The sequence below is a fragment of the Bombina bombina genome, chromosome 3, assembly GCF_027579735.1.
Source record: "Bombina bombina isolate aBomBom1 chromosome 3, aBomBom1.pri, whole genome shotgun sequence".
Lineage (NCBI taxonomy): Eukaryota > Metazoa > Chordata > Amphibia > Anura > Bombinatoridae > Bombina > Bombina bombina.
Window position 1 is genome coordinate 30,655,370 of NC_069501.1, and position 14,627 is coordinate 30,669,996.

The window sequence follows — 14,627 nt, forward strand, 5'->3', positions numbered from 1 at the left end:
CCCTTGTGATTTATCCCATTAGTATTCTTATCTTGGATATATTTAGCTTCCAGCGCCCTTACTATCCCTACACTTTATACTAGTAGTAATCCCATTCCAGCTTCCACATTAGAAGGGGCTCTTAGGGACATACATAGAACTATGTACCGACAAGATAAGATATGGTGGAATCACCATTTTTTCAAAAAATATTTAGAAAGGAAACTTATACCCAGAGGTTTGAGAATCCAGTTATTCCCAGCATTTGAATTTAAAGATGTAGCATTAACAAATGAGTGGGAAGATGCATTATCAGAGTGCTCCGCTAAAATAATGAATATAATAGTTAAGCATGAAAAGTCAGAATATGATCAATTGGAGGTTAAGATCCAGGAACAAAATGAGATTCTTAAAAAATTTGAACAGAATAGTGAGTTCAATCAACTATATAAAACCTACTAACAAGAACTGGATAAGTATGAATCTGAAATTAAGAGCACAAAACAGGAAAAACTCAACAGAGATATGAGTGATTTTTCAAATAACAGGGTATATAAATGGCGGAAACAGGGCTTCTACAAGAATACTAACAATAACCCCAAAGTTAGTATCATTGAGATTTATCCCATTAGTATTCTTATCTTGGATATATTTAGCTTCCAGCGCCCTTACTATCCCTACACTTTATACTAGTAGTAATCCCATTCCAGCTTCCACATTAGAAGGGGCTCTTAGGGACATACATAGAACTATGTACCGACAAGATAAGATATGGTGGAATCGCCATTTTTTTCGAAAAATATTTAGAAAGGAAACTTATACCCAGAGGTTTGAGAATCCAGTTATTCCCAGCATTTGAATTTAAAGATGCAGCATTAACAAATGAGTGGGAAGATGCATTATCAGAGTGCTCCGCTAAAATAATGAATAACATAATTTATGTAAGAACTTACATGATAAATTCATTTCTTTCATATTAGCAAGAGTCCATGAGCTAGTGACGTATGGGATATACATTCCTACCAGGAGGGGCAAAGTTTCCCAAACCTCAAAATGCCTACAAATACACCCCTCACCACACCCACAAATCAGTTTAATGAATAGCCAAGAAGTGGGGTGATAAGAAAAAGTGCGAAAGCATAAAAAAATAAGGAATTGGAATAGTTGTGCTTTATACAAAAAAATCATAATCACCACAAAAAAGGGTGGGTCTCATGGACTCTTGCTAATATGAAAGAAATGAATTTATCAGGTAAGTTCTTACATAAATTATGTTTTCTTTCATGTAATTAGCAAGAGTCCATGAGCTAGTGACGTATGGGATAATAAATAGCCAAGATGTGGAACTTCCACGCAAGAGTCACTAGAGAGGGAGGGATAAAATAAAGACAGCCAATTCCACTGAAAAATAATCCACACCCCAAACAAAGTTTAAATTTTATAATGAAAAAAACTGAAATTATAAGCAGAAGAATCAAACTGAAACAGCTGCCTGAAGTACTTTTCTACCAAAAACTGCTTCAGAAGAAGAAAAAACATCAAAATGGTAGAATTTAGTAAAAGTATGCAAAGAAGACCAAGTTGCTGCTTTGCAAATCTGATCAACTGAAGCTTCATTCCTAAACACCCAGGAAGTAGAAAAAGACCTAGTAGAATGAGCTGTAATCCTTTGAGGCGGAGTTCTACCCGACTCAACATAAACATGATGAATCAAAGACTTTAACCAAGACGCCAAAGAAATGGCAGAGGCCTTCTGACCTTTCCTAGAACCAGAAAAGATAACAAATAGACTAGAAGTCTTTCGGAAATCTTTAGTAGCTTCACCATAATATTTCAAAGCTCTTACCACATCCAAAGAATGTAACGATCTTTCCTTAGAATTCTTAGGATTAGGACACAATGAAGGAACCACAATTTCTCTACTAATGTTGTTAGAATTCACAACCTTAGGTAAAAATTTAAATGAAGTCCGCAACACTGCCTTATCCTGATGAAAAATCAGAAAAGGAGATTCACAAGAAAGAGCAGATAACTCAAAAACTCTTCTAGCAGAAGAGATGGCCAAAAGAACAAAACTTTCCAAGAAAGTAATTTAATATCCAGAGAATGCATAGGTTCAAAAGGAGGAGCTTGTAGAGCTCCCAGAACCAAATTTAAACTCCAAGGAGGAGAAATTGACTTAATGACAGGTTTGATACGAACCAAAGCCTGTACAAAACAATGAATATCAGAAAGATTAGCAATCTTTTCTGTGAAACAACACAGAAAGAGCAGAAATTTGTCCTTTCAAGGAACTTGCAGACAAACCTTTATCCAGACCATCCTGAAGAAACTGTAAAATTCTAGGAATTCTAAAAGAATGCCAGGAAAATTGATGAGAAGAACACCAAGAAATGTAAGTCTTCCAGACTCGATAATATATCTTCCTAGACACAGATTTACGAGCCTGTAACATAGTATTAATTACGGAGTCAGAGAAACCTCTATGACTGAGAATCAAGCTTTCAATCTCCATACCTTCAAATTTAATGATTTGAGATCCTGATGGAAAAATGGGCATTGAGATAGAAGGTCTGGTCTTAACGGAAGAGTCCAAGGTTGGCAAGAAGCCATCCGAACAAGATCAGCATACCAAAACCTGTGAGGCCATGCTGGAGCCACCAGCAGTACAAACGAACGCTCCTTTAGAATCTTGGAAATCACTCTTGGAAGAAGAACTAGAGGCGGAAAGATATAGGCAGGATGATACTTCCAAGGAAGCGACAATGCATCCACTGCCTCCGCCTGAGGATCCCTGGATATGGACAGATAACTGGGAAGTTTCTTGTTTAGATGAGAAGCCATCAGATCTATTTCTGGAAGACCCCAGATTTGAACAATCTGAAGAAATACCTCTGGGTGAAGAGACCATTCGCCCGGATGTAACGTCTGGCGACTGAGATAATCCGCTTCCCAATTGTCTGCACCTGGGATGTGAACCGCAGAGATTAGACAGGAGCTGGATTCCGCCCATACAAGTATCCGAGATACTTCTTTCATAGCCAGAGGACTGTGAGTCCCCCCTTGATGATTGACATATGCCACGGTTGTGACATTGTCCGTCTGAAAACAAATGAACGATTCTCTCTTCAGAAGAGGCCACGACTGAAGGGCTCTGAAAATCGCACGGAGTTCCAAAATGTTGATTGGTAATCTCGCCTCCTGAGATTCCCAAACCCCCTGCGCTGTCAGAGACCCCCATACAGCTCCCCAACCTGTCAGACTCGCATCTGTTGAGATCACAGTCCAGGTTGGAAGAACAAAAGAAGCCCCTTGAACTAAACGATGGTGATCTGTCCACCACGTCAGAGAGTGTCGTACAATCGGATTTAAAGATATTAACTGTGATATCTTTGTATAATCCCTGCACCACTGGTTCAGCATACAGAGCTGAAAAGGTCGCATGTGAAAACGAGCAAAGGGGATCGCATCCGATGCAGCAGTCATAAGACCTAGAATTTCCATGCATAAAGCTACCAAAGGGAATGATTGAAACTGAAGGTTTCGACAGGCTGAAATTAATTTCAGACGTCTCTTGTCCATCAGAGACAAAGTCATGGACACTGAATCTCAGAAACTGAAAGTGATCTGGATGAATCGGAATATGCAGATATGCATCCTGCAAATCTATTGTGGACATATAATGCCCTTGCTGAACAAAAGGCAGAATAGTCCTTATAGTTACCATTTTGAATGTTGGTATCCTTACATAACGATTCAATATTTTTAAATCCAGAACTGGTCTGAAGGAATTCTCCTTCTTTGGTACAATGAATAGATTTGAGTAAAACCCCAGACCCTGTTCCAGAACTGGAACAGGCACAATTACTCCAGCCAACTCTAGATCTGAAACACATCTCAGAAACGCCTGAGCCTTCACTGGATTTATTGGAATGCGAGAAAGAAAAAAATCTTCTTGCAGGTGGCCTTACCTTGAAACCTATTCTGTACCCTTGTGAAACAATGTTCTGAATCCAAAGACTGTGAATCGAATTGATCCAAATTTCTTTGAAAAATCGTAATCTGCCCCCTACCAGCTGCGCTGGAATGAGGGCCACACCTTCATGTGGACTTGGGAGCTGGCTTTGGCTTTCTAAAAGACAGAAACCGTTCCTTTAGGGGAAGGATCAGGCTTTTGTTCCTTATTCTGACAAAAGGAACGAAAACGATTTACCTTTAGATTTTTTATCCTGAGGTAAAAAAGTTATTTTCCCCCCAGTAACAGTTGAAATAATAGAATCCAACTGGGAACCAAACAATTTATTACCTTGGAAAGAAATGGAAAGCAAAGTTGACTTAGAAGACATATCAGCATTCCAAGTTTTAAGCCATAAAGCTCTTCTAGCCAGAATAGCTAAAGACATATACCTGACATCAACTCTAATGATATCAAAGATGGCATCACAAATAAAGTTATTAGCATGTTGAAGAAGTTTAACAATGCTATGAGTATTATGATCTGACACTTGTTGTGCCAAAGCCTCCAACCAAAAAGTGGAAGCTGCAGCAACATCAGCCAAAGAAATAGCAGGTCTAAGAAGATTACCTGAACATAAATAAGCTTTCCTTAGAAAGGATTCAATCTTCCTATCTAAAGGATCCTTAAAGGAAGTACTATCTGCCGTAGGAATAGTAGTACGCTTAGCAAGAGTAGAGATAGCCCCATCAACTTTAGGGATTTTGTCCCAAAACTCTAATCTGTCAGATGGCACAGAATACAATTTCTTAAATCTTTTAGAAGGAGTAAAAGAATTACCCAGATTATTCCATTCCCTAGAAATTACTTCAGAAATAGCATCAGGGACAGGAAAAACTTCCGGAATAACTATAGGAGGTTTAAAAACCGAATTTAAACGCTTAGTAGATTTAATATCAAGAGGACTATAATCCTCCATTTCTAATGCGATTAAAACTTCTTTAAGTAAAGAACGAATAAATTCCATTTTAAATAAATATGAAGATTTATCAGTGTCAATATCTGAGACGGAATCCTCTGAACCAGAAAAATCCTCATCAGAAACAGACAAATCAGAATGATGATGTTCATTTAAAAATTCATCTGAGAAATGAGAAGTTTTAAAAGACCTTTTACGCTTACTGGAAGGAGGAATAACAGACATAGCCTTCCTAATAGATTTAGAAACAAAATCTCTTATATTAACAGGAACATCCTGAGTATTAGATGTTGATGGAACAGCAACAGGTAATGGAATATTACTAATGGAAATTTTATCTGCATTAGCAAGTTTATCATGACATTCATCACAAACTACAGCCGGAGGAACAGTTACCACAAGTTTACAACAAATGCACTTAACTTTGGTAGAACCAGCATCAGGCAGCGTTTTTCCAGAAGTAGCTTATGATCCAGGGTCAATCTGAGACATCTTGCAATATGTAAGAGAAAAAACAACATATAAAGCAAAATCTATCAAATTCCTTAAATGACAGTTTCAGGAATGGGAAAAAATGTCAATGAACAAGCCTCTAGTAACCAGAAGCAAAAGAAAAATGAGACTTAAATAATGTGAAAAAAAGGTGGAGACAATAATGACGCCCACATTTTTTAGCGCCAAAAAAGACGCCCACATTATTGGCGCCAAAATGCTTTTGGCGGCAAAAATGATGCCACATCCGGTGACGCCGACACTTTTGGCGCAAAACGTCAAAAAAAATTATGCAATCACGAACAACTTCCGGCAACAAGTATGACGCCGGAAATGACAAAGAAATTTTTTGCGCCAAAAAAGTCAGCGCCAAGAATGACGCAATAAAATGAAGCATTTTCAGCCCCCGCGAGCCTAACAGTCCACAGGGAAAAAAGTCAATTAAAAACAATTTTAAGGTAAGAAAAAAATTGAAAATTCATATGCATTATCCCAAATAATGAAACTGACTGTCTGAAATAAGGAATATTGATCATCCTGAATCAAGGCAAATAAATGTTTAAACACAAATATTTAGAACTTTATATAAAAGTGCCCAACCATAGCTTAGAGTGTCACAAAAAATAAGACTTACTTACCCCAGGACACTCATCTACATGTAGTAGAAAGCCAAACCAGTACTGAAACGAGAATCAGTAGAGGTAATGGTATATGAGTATATCGTCGATCTGAAAAGGGAGGTAAGAGATGAATCTCTACGACCGATAACAGAGAACCTATGAAATAGATCCCGTAGAAGGAGACCATTGAATTCAAATAGGCAATACTCTCCTCACATCCCTCTGACATTCACTGCACACTGAGAGGAAAACCGGGCTCCAGCCTGCTGCGAAGCGCATATCAACGTAGAATCTAGCACAAACTTACTTCACCACCTCCACGGGAGGCAAAGTTTGTAAAACTGATTTGTGGGTGTGGTGAGGGGTGTATTTGTAGGCATTTTGAGGTTTGGGAAACTTTGCCCCTCCTGGTAGGAATGTATATCCCATACGTCACTAGCTCATGGACTCTTGCTAATTACATGAAAGAAATAATAGTTAAGCATGAAAAGTCAGAATATGATCAATTGGAGGTTAAGATCCAGGAACAAAATGAGATTCTTAAAAAATTTGAACAGAATAGTGAGTTCAATCAACTATATAAAACCTACTAACAAGTACTGGATAAGTATGAATCTGAAATTAAGAGCACAAAACAGGAAAAACTCAACAGAGATATGAGTGATTTTTCAAATAACAGGGTATATAAATGGCGGAAACAGGGCTTCTACAAGAATACTAACAATAACCCCAAAGTTAATATCATTGAGAGCGATATATCAGATGGGGAAGAAGGGAGCTCTACTAGCAATCTATCTAATAGTGGGCCCCATACACCGGCCCCTCCTCCTCCCCCCCTCACTGCATCCAGATCCTCGAGTAGAAATAAACTGAAAGATTTTTTTAAATGCAGGAGAACAGGGAGGAGGACACGCAGAGGGCAAAACAAAAACCCACCAGAGGTCAGACTCGGTATCAGAGAGAACATCAGGGACCCTGGAGACCACCCAGAAGAGAACAGAGTCCCTTCTCACAGATTCAATTGAATCACTGAGGGTCATTAATGTGTCTGAAATTTCACTTACACAAGATCATATCACAGTATTATCTAAGGGATTATCTTTTTGTCCATCAAGCAATATTGACAACTTTGAAACTTTATTAACGATGTGCAGCTTTACATTAGGAAGTTATTTTAAAAAAAAAAAACACTTTTCACACAATTCCAACAAAGGAGTTTGGTCTGAAGAAGAACAGATACTGTTAAGAGACTTAGAACATCTATTAACTGAATCTGAACCTCAAACACTAGGCAAATTGAGAGACAAACTTAATAATAAATCTACCTTTGTACCTAAGAGTATAAATGCTCCACAGATTGAAACCTTTAGAGACCTATTATGTCGGGATATTAACTCTTTGAGTATTAATCTGAAACTACAGAATCTAACATATAGGGAACATCTGGCCATCCAGGAAATGAGAAATTGGGATGAGGTGGTGATAAGGGGTTCCGATAAAGGGGGGTAACATTGTTATTTGGCCGACTGATATGTATTTGAAGGAGGCAGCCAAACAACTAAAAGACAAATCATGTTACACCAAGCTGTTGTTTAATCCAATGGAAGGATATATGAAAATGTATCAGTAGAGACTATAATGATGGTATTATTACAACCAAGGAGAAAAAATTCTTAAGTGTTGATAAACCTACAGTTGCTACATTTACATGTTCCCTAAGATACACAAAAATAAAGAGAATCCTCCCGGCAGACCCATAGTGTCCGGGATAGGATGCTTAACCCGAGAAGGCCAGTGAATACATTGATCATAGGCTACGCCAATATGTTGAAGAGCTTCCATCCTATGTTCAAGACACAATGCAGGTTCTACAGAGACTTGAGCATTTAAACCTGAACCAATCCACTTGGCTGGTGACAACAGATGTGGAATCCCTTTATACCTCTATTAACCACAAACAAGGCTTACAGGCCATTAAGTATTTCCTGGATAGAAACTCTGAGGAAGATGAAGAACATGATCAGTTTGCCTTAAATTTATTAGAATTTGTATTGAATTACAACTGTTTTGTGTTTGATGGACAATTCTTCCTCCAAACCCGAGAAACTGCTATGGCCACTACTTGTGCACCAACATATGCTAACTTATTCCTCGGATGGTGGGAGATGGAATATGTCTTCTCAGAAGATAACCAGAACTACACAGACCATATACCCCTATGGATCCGCTATATCGATGATATTTTCTGGGAAGGGACATATTCTGAAATACAAGCATTTCTTGCAGATTTGAATCAGAATCCTCTGAACATAAAATTGACATATAAGGCTAGTCTCACCCAGATTAATTTCCTCAATATAACAATCAATAAAAATTCTGAAGGATCAATAAGTACAGACTTATATAGAAAACCAACCTCTACGAATAGTCTTCTGCATAGTACTAGTGCACATGCCCCAGGTCTAGAAACTATGAAGAGCTTACCAACTGGAACATTTTTAAGACTTTGCCATAACTGCTCGGAAGATCAAATTTTTAAAATAAGAGCAACAGAAATGGAAGAAAGATTGATGGACAGAGGGTACAGTAAAATGTATATTAAGAGAGCAAAATATAAAGCTCTATATACACCAAGACAAAATCTACTGTACAAAAAACCTAAGAAAAGCTCTAATTTACTGAGATTGATCATGACATATAATGCACAAACTCCTGAAGTGCTGAATATTATAAAGAAGCACTGGAATATTTTGATGATGGATCCCACATTAAAATCAATACTAGGAGAAAGACCTTCATTTGGATTCAGGAGAACCAAAAACATCAAAGACATTGTAACTAGCAGTCACTTTCAAAGGAAAAGAACAATTTCTGCTTTTAATCCAAGAGCCACAAATGTGGCAATTGTAGCACATGCAAATATATGTGAGACACAGAAACAATTCAAGATAGATTTGGAAAAAATCATAAAATCAAACGATATATAAGCTGTAATACAGAGAGTGTCATATACGTATTACAATGCACTTGAAATTTATTTTATGTAGGGATGACTTCAAGGAAACTCTGCCCAAGACTTATGGAGCATCTCAGAAACATAAAAAATGCTGCTAAAGGTACAGAAGAATTCAAACACTTAACTAGTGTAGCTACACATTTTCTTAAATTTCATAATTCTAATCAGAGTGACCTGAAATGCTGGGGTATAGAAAAAGTCAGCCTCGGTATGAGAGGCGGTAACCTGGAATCAGCATTACTCAAATCGGAGAGCCGTTGGATATATTTACTAAACTCGGTCCAACCTTGGGGCCTGAATGAACAAAACAAATTCTATGTTCACAAGGGAATGTGTATTGGATTTGTTTGTTTGGTCCCATATGGACAAGCCACCTAAGGGGCGCATGATTGGATGCATTTTCTATACCCATAAGTGCATAATTGTGAGCGCAATATTGCTGAATATGATTGATTACAAGCATATTGATAGGTTTATTGGCGTGACTTTGCATACTGTTATATGCTCAATATAAAAGGAAGACTATGTTTCTATTTCTCTTTTCACTTTGAATGATATAAGTGTGAGCTGTTATTCCCACAAAAATGTTTACAAACTATATTATACAGTCTGGGATGTGCCAAGACTTTAATAGCACAAGGCTATACTTTGGAGTTCATTTTATCCGCTATCTAAGTGAATTTATAAAGCCTAAATATTTCAGTATTCTATTGAATTTAAATTGAATTATTACTCTACTTATATGGTGTATACGATTCATAATAGGATCCTTAGCCTAGCTGGTCCCATATACCATATAGGAAGATTACAACAAAGTGTCATACTATAATAATGATATATATTTTAGTAGGGAGCATAGAATATATACTCCGTAGCGTTATATCCTGGAGCAGCTTACTGCTATCATCAGGATTCTTAAATACGTCCTAATTATCTACTTTTTGACTGTTATTATGTTGCAATATTGATAATAAGATAGGAAATTGGAATGAAATGTTGCTCAGATCACACTTATAAACATTTGATATTTTGGAGTTTCTCCCCCAGGAACGCATTAGAGCCTAGGTAATTGCAGTTCTATGGCTAGTATTTTAAGGGACAGTTACTTCCCTACAGATATAGTAGTAATCTTCAAGCACAATTTCAATACCTGTCAGGTGCCTTTAAGCTACTGTATATATTTTATTTATTTCTTTCTTATTCTGCTCCCATCATAAGAGGGTCATGTCTACAGGGATATGTGGTGCTATTGATTTCTAAGCTAACTTATTTATACACTAATATGCTATTAAGTGGAGTTACTGTAGGCGTTGCGGCTAGCAAGTCAACCTCTGTTAATAATACAACACATTGAGTTATTATAAAACTCATAAGTAAACACCAACGGCGCACGGTGATTGACATCACACACATCCCAGTGGCGGTCTTATTGAATTCAAGGAGAACTGACTTTTTAATTATCGTAAGCAACTCAATTCTACTGATAGAAGGGTTTTATTTTATTGTCAGTACTCAAAGGCCTGATCTAACAGTATTTACTTATAAAACCCCTATCACTCATTTATTATCCTACAGTACTAGTGTTCAGCGTCGTTTTTAATGATTTGTGTTTGTTACTCATTTTTAATTTAAATTAATAAAAGTTATATTTTACTAGTACGGAATTTCACTGCCCATCAGTCAGGGCCTAGAGTGCTATTTGCGTACTTTTCTAGGGTTTGGTGCACTTCTTTAGTACACCATTCCCTATTGTATTCTGAACAGGGTACAAATGTGTCAGCTCGCACGATACGTCACCATCTGAATGAAAAGGGACGCTATGGTAGGAGACCCTGGAGGACCCCACTGCTGACACAGAAAAATAAAAAAGCAAGATTGGAGTTTACCAAAATGTACCTGAGGAAGCTAAAATTCTTTTGGGAGAATGTGCTGTGTACGACAAAACAAAATTACAGCTTTTTGGTAAAGCCCGTTTTACAGCACGACAATGACCCAAAGCACACATCCTAAAGCACCCAGAAATGGTTTAAGACAAAGGGCTGGAGAGTACTGAAATGGCCAGCAATGAGTCCAGATCTCAATCCCATAGAGCACCTGTGGAGAGATCTCAAAACAACATTTGGGAAAAGGAGTGGTCCAAAAGAAACTTATTGATGGTTACCGGAAGTTATTGATTTCAGATATTTTGTCCAAGGGGTGTGCTTCCAGAGCGTGCCAATAATTTTGTCCAGTCCATTTTTGGAGTTTTGCGTGGAATGTGTTAGATTTGGCTTTTTTCTCTCCACTTTTTTGTGTCATAACAATACAAACAAAATAAATAAATAAACATGAGAATGCCTAAACATTTGTAATTGCAACAATTTTCTGGGCGAAGTGGTGCATTATCTGACAGAAATGAACGGGTGCTAATATTTTTGGCCATGACTGTAAATATAAATGCATTGGAGTCCTTTGCAGTTAAGTAGATGAAAAACATGAGAAAACATTTTTATGCAATATTAATTATTAATACATTGTTATACTGTGTATTTACTGTAAATATTGCACAATCCAATGTTCTGCACATAGCAAAATATTTTCTATGTATTTATGAATAGATATTTCTATATATCTGTATAGATCTATACCTATATATATAATCATGCATAGATATAGATATATATTTTACCAGAATACCATCAGATATATGTAGAAATATTTATTTATGAATAAATAGAACTTCTTGTATGTGAAGAACATTGGAATGTGAAATCTTCATATTTTCATGTCGGGTTAGCGCACATGAGAATATTCGATCGGGTTTGCATGCAAGCAGGGTGTTGGGTTTTCTTCCACTTTTTTTGCTCCATTGACTGGGGAATAAGTTAATGCGATTGTGATACCTGAAGTTTGGCTTTTTGTGTGCATCTTGTTAGCGCATGAGCGAAACCTTTTTTATTTAAACTTGTAATACGTGCTACCCAATGTGTGCAAAAACCTTACTTCTAGTGGAGTTATCGCGGAAGCGTTAAATACTGCTCCCTTGTAATCTATACCAAAAGGTTTAATTATGCAATGTGATATTGTAATTCGTGCAGCATGTAGCTCATTTATATTTATCTCAGCAAAGGAGAGAAACATAAACATAATCAAGACGCTTTTCAAAGGGTGTGTCCCTGGAATGCCAAACAAAATGACAGTTTTAATGCTTTTAAAACATCTATTTTGAAAGAAGATTTGTTTGCAAAGAATTGATTGATTCTTGATTATATGTAAAAAAAAATATTGCACCTTTGAAGATAATTTTACAGTTGTACAAAACTTCTTGCGGCTGTGTAGGGGTTAATGGTTGGCAAGATGGAGATGTTCCATGTACTGACTGCTTTACTGTGACCCTGGCACAGACGGAACAGATTACATGGGATTTCCATGGGCTTCAGACAGATGGTGTAGGCTAAATATGGACGTGGAAAAAAACACAACCAGGGACGCGTCAGAAATAATTAGCCGTATAACAATCTCCCAGTGCTCCTGTAAAGAGAGAAACGTCTCCTAGGCAGATGTTCATCAGACGCTGAGTGAGCAGAGGGACTGAGCCGCCTCACAAGGTTATAGACCTTATAAAGGGAGATGCACCATCTATCTATGCATCCCATAGACCACTAATAAAAAGGGGCATGGTATTTAAACATTTGCTCCATTTAAAAGACAGAATGTAAAATGGTTTGACAGTGTTTTATTTCTCCAGTGCTGAATAAACTTATTTTTTTTTCTGTGGGAATTGTCCCTGTCAGAGAGTGAGTGATACTCAGGTATCAGTTGCACTTCCTGTTTTATACTTAAAGGGACATGAAACCCAAACATTTATTTCCTGATTCAGATAGAGTATGACATTTTAAACAGCTTTTCAAAATATTAATTACACAGTGCTAAAATTTGCGGAAAACAATAAAGATTTAAAAACACTAACCAAAATAGGTGCTAGTTGAAATAGAACAAATCAGTATAATAGGCTAATAAGGCCAAGGCGAGGATCACTATATAGTAGTCTCCTCGTAGGAGGCCGTGTAATATAGATATAATCAACAAGGGATTGTGTGTACTCTCGGACTGAGTACTGATCAGTATTTAGTGTATAGCCAATTCAGATACGCAAATGATTCTATGTGAGTATGAGCTGCAATTTCCTAGGGATAGCTACTACTTGGTGTAATGTGCCCCAAGGTTCAATATCACTCCATTAAGAATTTAACAGTTAATATTTAGTTATAACTATAGTGTAGTTACAGACGGTGGAGTCGTGGTTTAACTCAGGATAATTAGAGTAAACACTGTTGTTGTGTCCCTCAATTAAAGTCTAATATGCACGCACTGTAGTGGTGTCTATTATATTGAGGTATATCACAGTTCCTGTCACATTCACCCACTCATAAATTATGCCACTTATAGGTGCAGTAATATTGTTGAATATAAGTAACAGGGCTAATGTGTATTAAGTATTGGTAACCTGAGTCTCTAGATGGGCATACATAAAGAAAAGTAGTCTGTTTTATTTGCTGTATTATAGTATTAAATATCAAATTCTCAAGTGCTACGATTAATCATTTATGTTACCCAGTAGTAGTTGTTTAATAAATATACTTAATTGTGGCTGGGAGTTCAGTTGTATAGTATAGCTGATAGAGATATTTATGTAGCTGGGAGTTCAATTATATAATGTAACTCATTGGTTATGGATACAAGGTTCCAAGGTCAATTGATGCAGTGATATGTGTTACGTATTTTATTACATTGTAACTGTTTCGATTGTGCTTATGTGAACATTGGTTACATCAGGTATCATAGCTCATTTATTGAGGGTACAAACTTATAATTTTAATTTGAGCAAGCCAGGCTTTGAATAGATTTTTAGGCTTGATTATTGTATCACAGATTAAAGTTAAACAGTTTAATTTTGACTTGCAATCAGATGTGAATACTTTGCCAATTTTTTAAAATATAGTTAATAATGTTTAAAAAACTGTTTATATAAATAAATGAATTCTGTGATTCAGTTGCTTAATACTTAAGAGTGATTTTATAATTCAATCTATTGTAACACGCAAGAGTTTGGGTGATTTAATAAACCACATTTTAAGTTTAAGCACATTAGTTTTCAATTTACTTTGACATATAATTGAGCTGACTGCAACCCTACAATTAAAGTTGTATGGCTTTTTAGCATATAATAGGAAAAAATATAGTTTCCCCTCTTATTCTTATATTTTTATAATGTTTAGCGATATCTGAATATTAAGTGGTTGAGATTAAATAATCTTTATGCACTTCTAAATCCTGTGGTATATCACACACTAATACTCTGCAAAAAAACTGTTATTGCTGTAACAGCATAAATCCGATCTACTGCTGGTTATAAGCTGGCGGGTGATACCCGATGCCTGTGTTATCAAGTTTTGGCGCTTTCCTGTTTGAATTAACTGACCGTTAGGGCAGTATCGCTCCTAAACGGTAATTAGAAATTGGAAAGTAGCCAGTATTTATCATATCATAAGCCAGCCTGTTTTACCAAGAGCCACCCTTGTTAGCGTATAGATTCAATAAAGATAC